Source organism: Chenopodium quinoa, unplaced genomic scaffold (genome assembly GCF_001683475.1).
Source record: "Chenopodium quinoa cultivar QQ74 unplaced genomic scaffold, ASM168347v1, whole genome shotgun sequence".
In the NCBI taxonomy this organism is placed as follows: Eukaryota; Viridiplantae; Streptophyta; class Magnoliopsida; order Caryophyllales; family Amaranthaceae; genus Chenopodium; species Chenopodium quinoa.
The window spans coordinates 3,605-14,621 of NW_018744494.1; the positions used below are offsets into that span (position 1 = coordinate 3,605).

The 11,017-nt window shown below is 28.3% G+C and overlaps 1 long non-coding RNA gene across 1 annotated transcript; it reads left to right on the forward strand.

Annotated features, from left to right (window-relative positions):
* Positions 1 to 5,847: 5,847 nt before the first annotated feature.
* On the forward strand, positions 5,848 to 6,807 carry LOC110697667. The gene is made up of 3 exons (XR_002506531.1): positions 5,848 to 5,971; positions 6,561 to 6,668; positions 6,782 to 6,807. It is a non-coding gene; the product is annotated as an uncharacterized LOC110697667 (long non-coding RNA).
* Positions 6,808 to 11,017: the final 4,210 nt, after the last annotated feature.

An 11,017-nucleotide genomic window follows, 5' to 3' on the forward strand; every position in this document is an offset into this window, starting at 1 on the left:
AAATTGAAACAAAACCCAACTCATTTTTTCAAATAGAATTGGGTCCGGGGGCTAATTGTTTGGGTACTAAAATGGTCATACCCATTTTAGTCTTGGGTAACTCTACCCATATAAGCCCAAAGGCCATAAAAAAGGTATAAAAGGCCCCAAATAAGTCAAATACATCAATATGGCCTTCAACGGCCCACATATGTAATATTAGGGCTCATAAACCCACTTATGTACTCATATAAAATACCCCTCAAAGGGCATAAGGTAAAGGGAGGTCACTCTTATCATCTAAGATGACCATACTCCTCCACTCTCTCCCCTAAAACTCCTCTCAAAATATTGCATTGTTTGGCAACTAATTTGGGCGTCGGAGGCTCCGCCCCGGGGTTCAACCCCCGGGGCTCAGGGTTCATTTTGCAGGTCCATTCAAGGCCCAAATTCGAGGTTCTCAGACACCCCTTCAAGGCCCGGTTAGCTCATTTTTTTTCCGAAACATATATATATTATAATATATTATATACATTAATACAACATTGAGAATATACTTAATTGCATCATAGTAATCAAAGGTACTCATGTATAAGACAATCTTTCATTGATTTGATTTCCGGGAAAAAATGAGAAACAAAAAACTATATTATGACACAGAAGGAGTAATACTTTAGCCAAATGCTAATCAAGCTAACACAATACAAAGAATAAATTTAACTATAACTTTAGTCAAAAACGGATCCAGGAGGTGGCCAGCCCAGGCCATGACCCGCCCCATGATTCAGAAAACGTATAATACAATTTAGTTGCAATTATATTTGTTGAAGATAATTTGGCTGAGTTGGTTGTATCTCCTTATTGTTGGGTTTAGGGATCGAGACCCAAAACATATATATATATATATATATATATATATATATTATATATATATATATATATATATTATATATATATATATATATATATAATATATATATAGGGAGGGATCCGGTAAGAACCCCTCCTATATAAGAAACCCTAGTTATATAAGAACCAATCTCAGCCGTAGGATTAAGGTAATTTAGACGGTTAAGATTAAAACACGTATTTTTCCTCATACCCCCTACGGCCCTACCACCCGATCAAAATTTTCTCTCTCCTCTAACTTTCTCTCTCTTCGTGCTCATCACATTCTCTCTCTGCAAACCCCCAAAAATCTCCATAGAAATTGCAATTTGAAGGATTTTCGACTCAGGTATGTTTTTTTTTTTCGATTTTGTTCAAATTTCCATGAACTTAGCATGTTGTTCAAGTAGATTTTGCGATTTTTTTGTTTTGATTTTTGCGATTTTATGTTTTCCAATTTTTTGATTTGATTTTGCGTTTTTTTTTTTTATTTTTGTTCAAATTTCCATGAACTTAGCATGTTGTTCAAGTAGATTTTGCGATTTTTTGTTTTGATTTTTGCGATTTTATGTTTTCCGATTTTTTTGATTTGATTTTGCGTTTTTTTTTTTTTTTTTATTTTGTTCAAATTTCCATGAACTTAGCATGTTTGTTCAAGTAGATTTTGCGATTTTTTGTTTTGATTTTTGCGATTTTATGTTTTCCGATTTTTTTGATTTGATTTTGCGTTTTTTTTTTTTTTTTATTTTGTTCAAATTTCCATGAACTTAGCATGTTGTTCAAGTAGATTTTGCGATTTTTTGTTTTGATTTTTGCGATTTTATGTTTTCCGATTTTTTGATTTGATTTGCGTTTTTTTTTTTATTTTGTTCAAATTTCCATGAACTTAGCATGTTGTTCAAGTAGATTTTGCGATTTTTTGTTTTATTTTGCGATTTTATGTTTTCCGATTTTTTGATTTGATTTTGCGTTTTTTTTTTTTTTGATTTTGTTCAAATTTTCCATGAACTTAGCATGTTGTTCAAGTAGATTTTGCGATTTTATGTTTTCCGATTTTTTGATTTGATTTTAGGTTTTTAATTGAATTTTGATTGTCAATTTTGTGCTTTGTAACTGAAATTGGTGGTAAAGTTTCTGCTGGTAATTAGAGTTTTGCGTTTTAAATGAATTTTGATTGTCAGTTTTGTGCTTTGCAACTGAAATTGGTCCTGAGTTTCAGTTGATATATTAGAACCTTGCATTTTAAATGAATCTTGATTACCAGATTTGTAATTTGACATAGATTGCTTATGAAATTTTCCACTTGCTCTTTTTATTTATTTTTGGATATTTTACAATTAGTTGATCATATTTAGGAGTATCATGTGATTGAATATAGCTTGAATCAAATATGGCTTCAAAATGCCTCGAGTAGTTTATAGACGATCTAATTGTGTAGCGAGACCGGGAGTTGAAAAAAAAAATTTGCAATGTCAAGTAGACACTTGATATTTGTAGAACTTGGAGGAGATGCTTGATTTTTATTTTGTGCTTTGATCTGTAGCATCGAAATGAATTGTGCCAGATTAGTGAGGATCAGGAAACAGTGAACAGAATTTTTAGTCATAGGAGTTACTCCCAATGAAAATTGATTTCTAGAAGGAATCTCTTAGGCTGAAAAATTCCTAAGTAGTTTATCGCTTAAGTTGTGTTGATTTAAAAGAAACAATTCAAACTAACTTTAATCCATGGAATATTATTGCAATGGAGATTAATTTTCCTATGTTGGTTCTTTGCTTGAAAATTTGGAGAGGAAAGGAAGAAGGGGAGATGAAGGTTAGAAATGGAAGGGGGGAGGAAGTTAAGTTGGGGAAGCACATGTAGCTCTCCTTATTAGAACAGGAATGCTTTTCCCCCCCTTAGAAAAACTATTCCAACCTGGAAAGTTATTTTCATCCACTTACAAACCAAGCTAAGGAAAATTGGAAAAATTAGTGATTTTTTCGAATTTTGATTTCGAAATTGGTGATGTTGGTGCGATTGCCCCTGTTTGTAGGGGTTGTGGTGTGGTGGTTGATTTATGCAGCAGCAACTAATTGGTTAGGGGTTGTTGGTAGTGAACTTGTGATTGCAGGGCTGAAAATAAACTTTAGAACATAGGTAGAAAAAAATTTGGAACATAGGAAAAAAATTAGAACATAGGTTGAAATAATTTAGAACATGGGCTGAAAATAAACTCAATCAAACCTTATCATGTTTCTGTTTCATTTGTCTTTTAAATTTCTAGTTTAACTCATTCTATTTTGGGTTTTTCACTCTCCAGCATGTTCTAAACTCTTTTTAAGCATGTTCTAAACTATTTTTCAGCATATTCTAAAATTATTCCTATGTTCAAAAAATATAATAATAATGTTGGAATGTTACTAATGTTTTTGATTTCTTAATGTTGCAGTAAAATGCAAGGCCAAAATGAAGAAAAATCAGAAGGAGGAGTTACTAATATACAAGAAGAAGAAATTACTTATGTAAGAAAAAGGTAACTAAACTAATGTTCTAAACTTTACCTATTATGTTTTAAATTTTGTTTCTAAAGTTTTCCCAATATGTTCTTAAAGTTTTCCCTTAAGTTCTAAAGATTTGTATTTATGTTCTAAAGTTTTCCATTATGTTCTAAAGTTTCCATTATGTTCTAAAATTTTCTCTTATGTTCTAAAGATTTGTATTATGTTCTAATATGTATCCATTATAGTTTTATGTTCATCTTATCTCTTTATATTTTCACTCTATTTAATATTAGTTGTATTCTAATTATTTTTGATTGTTTTTAAAGGAAAGTTGAAAACGTTGAAGCGGAAGTAATTGATAGATCGGAATTTGAGAAGTATATTGAAAGTAAAAGTGTTGCTATAAGACATAGAAAACTTCCAACAAGGCTTCAACCACCTCGAAAATTGCAAAAAAAAGGAAGGAAGAGAAAAAGATCAAGAAGAAGGAAAAGATCAAAAAGAAGAAGAGGGTAATAATGTTAAGGATGATGACGAGAATAATGATAGTGAAGATGATGGCGAGGATGATAATAAGGGTGATGTAAAGATGAAAGAGAAAGATGAAAAAGAGGAGATGGAAGATGATAGTGAGGAGGAACAAAAAATCAATAAAAAAAAATCAAACTCAGGTAATAATACTCTTTAATCTTTACAATCTTTATTTTTATGTTCTAAAGTGCGCGCTTATGTTCTAATTTTGATTATCTATGTTCTAATTATGTTTATCTATTCATGGTGAGGATGTGAAGAAGAAGAAGAAAAGAAAGATTGAAAAAAGAATAAGATGGTGAGGATGTCCAAGTAGTAGAAGCTAATGAGCAAGATAAACTAGTTAAGAGGCAACCTTATCAAAGAGTATCTCCTACTCAATTCATGAAGGATGTGTTGATAAATCTTTCGGAAAAACAAAAGCAAGCTATTCGGAACATTGGTTTGGAGGCTTTTTGGAATTGGATTTACCAATCCATATTAATTCTATGTAAGTAGTAGAATGTTATGTTCTAAAATCATATTCTAAAATCATAAGTATTATCAATGTTATGTTCAAAATTATGATTTGTCATGTTTGAATTGCTATACACTAATGTTCTAAATTATAAGATTATGTTCTAAATTAGTTATGCTCTAAATTTTGTGCATATGTTCTAAATAATATGATTATGTTCGAAATTAGCTATGTTCTAAAATTATGTGCATATGTTCTAAATTGTATGATTATGTTCTAAATTATGTGCATATGTTCTAAATAATATGATTATGTTGTAAATTACTTATGTTTTAAAGTTACTTCTTGTATTCTAAAATTATGATCTCTCATGTTTGAATTGCTATACACTAATGTTCTAAATTAATTTTTTGTTATGTTCTAATGTATGTTTATTATGTTCTAAAATAGACTTTTTTTATTATATAATGTTCTAAATTATGTTTCAAAAGTTTAAATATTATACTAAATGTTTTAATCTTCTATGTTCTAAAGATTGACTATTATATCTAAATATAGCTGTATTGTGCTTTAAATCTTACATTTTTCATTATAATTCTAGGTTGACAGAAAACTTGGTTACGAATTTTGACACGGAGAGATGTTGTTTGATGTTACCAAAGAGAAAACAAGAAATCTTTTTGGAGGCAATTGATGTTCATTTGGCTTATGGGTTGCCATTGGGAGGCAAAAGGATTGAGCAACCAAATGATGAGTCAAATCTGAAATGGAGCAAGTTTCTAAAAGCTTGGAGAAGCAAGTTTGGCCTCAAAAAAGTATGATGATATAATGTGGTTATGTTTTAAATTTTATGTTCTAAAGTATGAATTTTATGTTTTAAAACGTAGATAATTTATGTAGTTATTTGACTTGTAATGTTCAAAATTATATTTAGCTATTTTTATGATATTATATTGGTATAAGATGGTTATGTTATAAATTGTATGTTCTAAAGTGCTTTGCTTATGTTCTAAAGTGTTTTCTGCTTTAAAATAGATCTATTATCTCCATAGGTTTTAATTTATATGTTTTTTTTTACCTCTAAAAGGGAAGTCCAACCAACAAGAGATTGATTGACAGAATTCAAGAATTGAAGAAGGAAAAATCAGTTTATGATGAATTTCTTTGGAACTTTGTGGTATGTGTTGTCAATTGTTGCATTCGATCAACAAACAACCCACAACTATACATTAAATTCTTGTATAGTTGTATGGATGTAAAGAAAATTGCTGAATTGGATTGGTGCACATTTGTGATTGAGCACTTGAAAGATTCTGTAAGTGTATGGAAGAAGGGAAATTCTTACTTTACAGGTCCTTTACCTTTTCTAATGGTAAGTTTTAAATTCTTACCATTATGTATATATATTATTCTTGTTATGTTGAAAATGTGTGAAAAATATTCTAATTAATTCTTAACATGTACTAAATAGGTATTCTATTTTGATCGTCTACAAAGAGGATGGTTAGAAAAACCAAGAAAATGTCCACTAATTTCGGTGTGGACAAAGGAAAGGATTCAAGTGAGATATAAGTTTGAAAAAGATCATGGATTTGGATATGGAAAACTCTTGGAAAGAATGGAATCAATTGTGGTATGATATTTGTATATGCTTATGTTTAACACTACACTTTATATTCTATCTATATTTGCTTACGTTCTAAAGTTTACCCTTTATGCTCTAAACTATATATTTTATGTGATAACTGTTTTAATATTTACCCCTAAATATTCTAAACTATATACTTTATGTGATAAACTATTTTAACATTTACCCCTAAATATTCTAAACTTTATATTCAACTTACTTTTGCCTATGTTCTAAAGTTTACACTTTATGTTCTAAAGTTTACCCTTTATGTTGTAAAGTTTATCCTTTATGTTCTAATCACTCAACTTACTTTTGCCTATGTTCTAAAGTTCTCTCTTTATGCTCTAAAGTTTATCCTTTATATTCTAAATTTTGTAATTCATATATTATAATGTGTAGGAAAAAACAAGAAACAATCAAGACAAGAGGACAAGGAAAAGAGAAAGGAAGAGTCATCAATGGTAATTATACCTTTTAAATTATTACTACATATGCTTATTTTGTAAAAATTGAAAACACTTTATTCTAACCTTATATTCTAATCTTTAAAATTTATGTTGTTGTTTTCTAAATTTTATAATTTATATACTAGAAGGCACCAAAAGGAAAAAAGAAACAACCAAAACAAAAGGAAAAAGAGAAGAGAATGGAAAAATCATCAATAGGTTCTAGTTCTACAACTTCTCGAAATGACATGATGGTATGATTTAGTTTATGTTCTAAATTATATTTTATGCTCCATTTAATCCTTTTCTGTTAAATTATCCATGTTATGTCCTTTATGTTCTAAAATATTTTTGTGTTCTAATGAAGGGCTTTTTGAGCAAATTTGGAGATTTTGGCAAAAACACTTGCCATCGAATGTTAAAGAGATGTTATGGCATGTTAGAACAAGCAAAAGATCTTTTTGTTTGAGGAAGAAAACAACAAGAAAAATGCAACATCTCATAGACAAACATATGGTGCAAGTACACAACAAAGTTATTATAATTATGTTCTAAAAGTATTTTCTGGTTGTGTTCTAAAGTATTTTCAGCTTATGTTCTAAAGTATAATAAATTTATATAAATATTGTGCATATTATGTTCTAAATTATAATTTCTTATTTTATAGACATTCGTGAACCAAGAAGAAAAGAAAAAGCCCTTCTATACTCAGCCAAGATCATACATGGTCTTCGATGAATCGGCATTTATTGAAGAATTGGATATGGTTATGGATAAGGCATGGAAGAAATTCGAGGAAACAAGGTCACCAAAGTCACCGACAGTTGGTAATTTCACATGTACATGCTTAATTTCCAAATTATACTTATGTTCTAAATCAGATGTTTATGTTTTAAAGTACTTTTTTATGTTCTAAAAACATGCGCTTAAATCATATGCTTATGTTCTAAAATTATTATGATTATGTTCTAAAATAATTGTTAAGCAGATTTGAGATCAAAGGAAGAGGAAAAAGATAAGAACAAAGAAGAGAAGAAATGAAGAGAATAAAGACAAAAACTTGTTGATTCCCTCACCAGTAGTTGGTAAATTTCACATTATTTTCAAATTCATTTTTTATGTACTAATATTTACTAGATATGTTCTAATATTACTTTTTATGCTCTAAATTTTTTCTGGTTATGCTTTAAAGTTAATTCTTAATTTTTTATATTTCTAACTATTTCTAGGTTGTCTCCTAATTGTATATATTTCTTATGTTCTAAAAGTTACTTTTTAATTTTCTAATTATTTTTTTTGCTATTTGCTATAATACTTAATTTTTATGGTGTAATTGCTATGAAGATTTGGGATCAAAAGAAGAAGAAAAAGAGCAGGACAGAAAAGAGAGAAACGAGGAGGAAAAAATTGAGAAGAAAGAGAAAAGGAATGAGGAGTCACCAAAAACCCCAATTCCTCCAAAAAAGAAGCAACCTTTTGATATAACTCCTCCAAGTTTCAACTTATTGACCCCCTCACTCAGCAGTTGGTTAGTTTTACATTATTTTCAAACTCTTTTCTTTTGAACTAATATTACTAGATTTTGTTCTAAAATTACTTCTTATGTTATAATTTTTTTTTGTTATGTTCTAAAGTTATTTATGATGTTCTAAATTTTTTCTAAATCAGATGCTTATGTTTTAAAACTACTTTCTTATGTTCTAAAATTATGTGCATATGCTCTAAATTATATGATTATGTGCTAAATTATGTGCATATGCTCTAAAATTATATGATTATGTTCTAAATTATGTGCATATGTTCTAAATAATATGATTATGTTCTAAATTAGTTTATGCTCTAAATTATTGTGCATATTTTCTAAATAATATGATTATGTTCGAAATTAGTTATGCTCTAAATTATGTGCATAATGTTCTAATTGTATGATTATGTTCTAAATTATGTGCATATGTTCTAAATAATATAATTATGTTGTAAATTAGTTATGTTTCTAAAGTTACTTCTTGTGTTCTAAATTTTTCTGGTTAATTCTAGTTATTTCTAATGTTCTAAATTTTTTCCAACTATTTCTATGTTGTGTCCTCATTGTTTCTACTTATGGTTTGATGTCCCAGAAAATCAAGAAGATAATGAAGCAGAACTCATTTACGAAGAAGTGACAGCAAATGTTTCTAAATTGTGCTTTTCTAAATCCAGATCATCCACCTACATTGGATGAAGAGGAGAAGCAAGAAGAGGAAAAGAAGAGAAGAAGAAGAGGAAAAAGAGGAGAAGAAGAGGAGAGAAGAAGAAGAAGAAAAGGAGAAGAAGAAAGAAGAGGAAAAAGAAGAGAAGCAAGAGGAGAAGAAAGAAGAAAAGGGGAAGAAGAAAGAGGAGGAAAAAAAGGAGATCTACTTATGTTCTAAACTACTTATTTATCTTCTAAACTACTTACTTATGTTCTAAACTACATGTTCTTAGCTACAAGATTATTTTCTAAAATACATGTTATAAAAATTATATGCTTGTGTTCTAAACTATATGCTTATGTTCTAAAATGCATGCTTATGTTCTAATTTTGCTTATCTATGTTCTAATTCTGTTTATCTATTAGGTTTTCTTCCCGGTCGTTTTACCAGATCACTACTATTTGTTGTGTGTCAACTTTGTGGAAGGAACATTTGATTTGATTGACAACAGATTTCTTCCACCAAATATTCCTTTTCAAAATAAATATGGAAATTACCATAGATTAATGGTAAGACATCAAAGTTTACATTTTTTTAATTATACTTTTGTTCTAACTTTTGCCTTATATGTTCTACAGTTTTACCTTTATGTTCTACAGTTTTTCTTTATGTTCTAAAGTTTACCTTATATGTTCTAAAGTTTATCCAATTTTTCAGTTGAATGCATTTGGTGATTTCGTTCACTCAATTGACTCAAATATAAAGAGTGACTTTGTATCCTCCTTCAAAACAAGAAACTTGAGTATGTCATGGAAGAGCAATAAGAACAAACATGATTGTGGAGTGTTCCTGTTGAAGCACATGGAAACATATGAAGGAGAATCTGTAAAACAATGGAATTCGGGACTAGAATTAGACAATGTAAGTTTAAAACATAAGATACATGTTTTAAATTAGTTTTGTTTATGGTTTTGGTGTTATGGTTTTAGTGTTGTGGTTTGGTTTGGTTATTGTTTAGATATATTATGGTTTATTATATTTATTTATACTTATATGCTAAATTATATTCATGTTCTAAATTATATGCTTATGTTCTAAAGTATTTCTGTTTATGTTCTAAAAGTTACTCTTTTTTTTTTTTTTTTTTTTGCAGTTTGACCAAATGAAAAATTTAAGAGTGGAGTATTGTGGGAAGATAATAACAGCAGAAGTAAATGAAGAACGGAACAAAGTGATTAGGAGATCAAAAAAGTGGTCAAAGGAGAACAAAATGGATATATGATTGTTAAGATTTAAGTTTATATTTGTAGAGTGATATTTGCAAAGAATATAACAGTAATTTCTTATGTTCTATGTATTTACCTGTTACAAGAAATATATTGTTGAATCATATTAAATGCTAAAATTTTAATATAAAATATATCATATAAACTTATATGCTAAATTATATTCATGTTCTAAATTATATGGGTATGTTCTAAAGTATTTTTGATTATGTTTTAATAATTATATGCTTATAAAGTTAGGATATTAGAATATATTATTATATATTAATTTTGACTTAAAACTTAAAGTGTAGAACATTAGAACATAAGAAAATTAAAAAAAAAAGTAACAAGAAATGACAACAGCCAAAGTAACAAGATTCCAAAGCATTCAATTGGTAACTTGATTCTAATTATATCTTATTATGTTGTACTTTTTTTCTTATTACATGTCCAAATTATTGATTTTGCTAATCTTCTAATTATTTTTATCTATGTTCTAAAGTATTTGCTTATGTTCTAAACTGGCTGCTTCTAATCCATTACTTTTGCTTTATTTTTCTTTTTGAATACAATGCATACACTCTTTAGTGCATATCTAAGAAGGCATATGTAAATCAATGTTAAGAAACTTGAATAAATAAAAGTTGATTAAAGCAAGATTCAACTAAATGTTGTTTAATAAAGGTATCTAAAATGCTTGTACTATCATTACTCGTAGTTCAAATTGACTTAATAAAACAACTTATAATTACGAAAAGGGGGGAAGATGAAAAGACAGGAGATGTTATAAAACATTATAATCAACTTTAATTAACATAAAAATTGATAAGAAAAACACTAGTAGAGATACTCTGAATAATAATTGGACAAAAAAGAAATAAAAATATATTGTTTCTAAAAGTAAATAAATTGAGTTCTTATATTTTAAGAATTACATGAATAATATTTTACGTGCTAGTAAATGAGATATTGTTTCTAAATATATAACATCTCATGCAACTGGATTAATAGTATATTCATCAACCTGTAAAGAAAAAAAATAAAACAATATTAGAACATAAGCACATAATTTAGCATTAAAAAATGTTAACATGCCATTTCTATTAGTTAGAACACATGATATTATATAGAGTAAAAACTTTAGAACATTTAAAGAAACCTTTA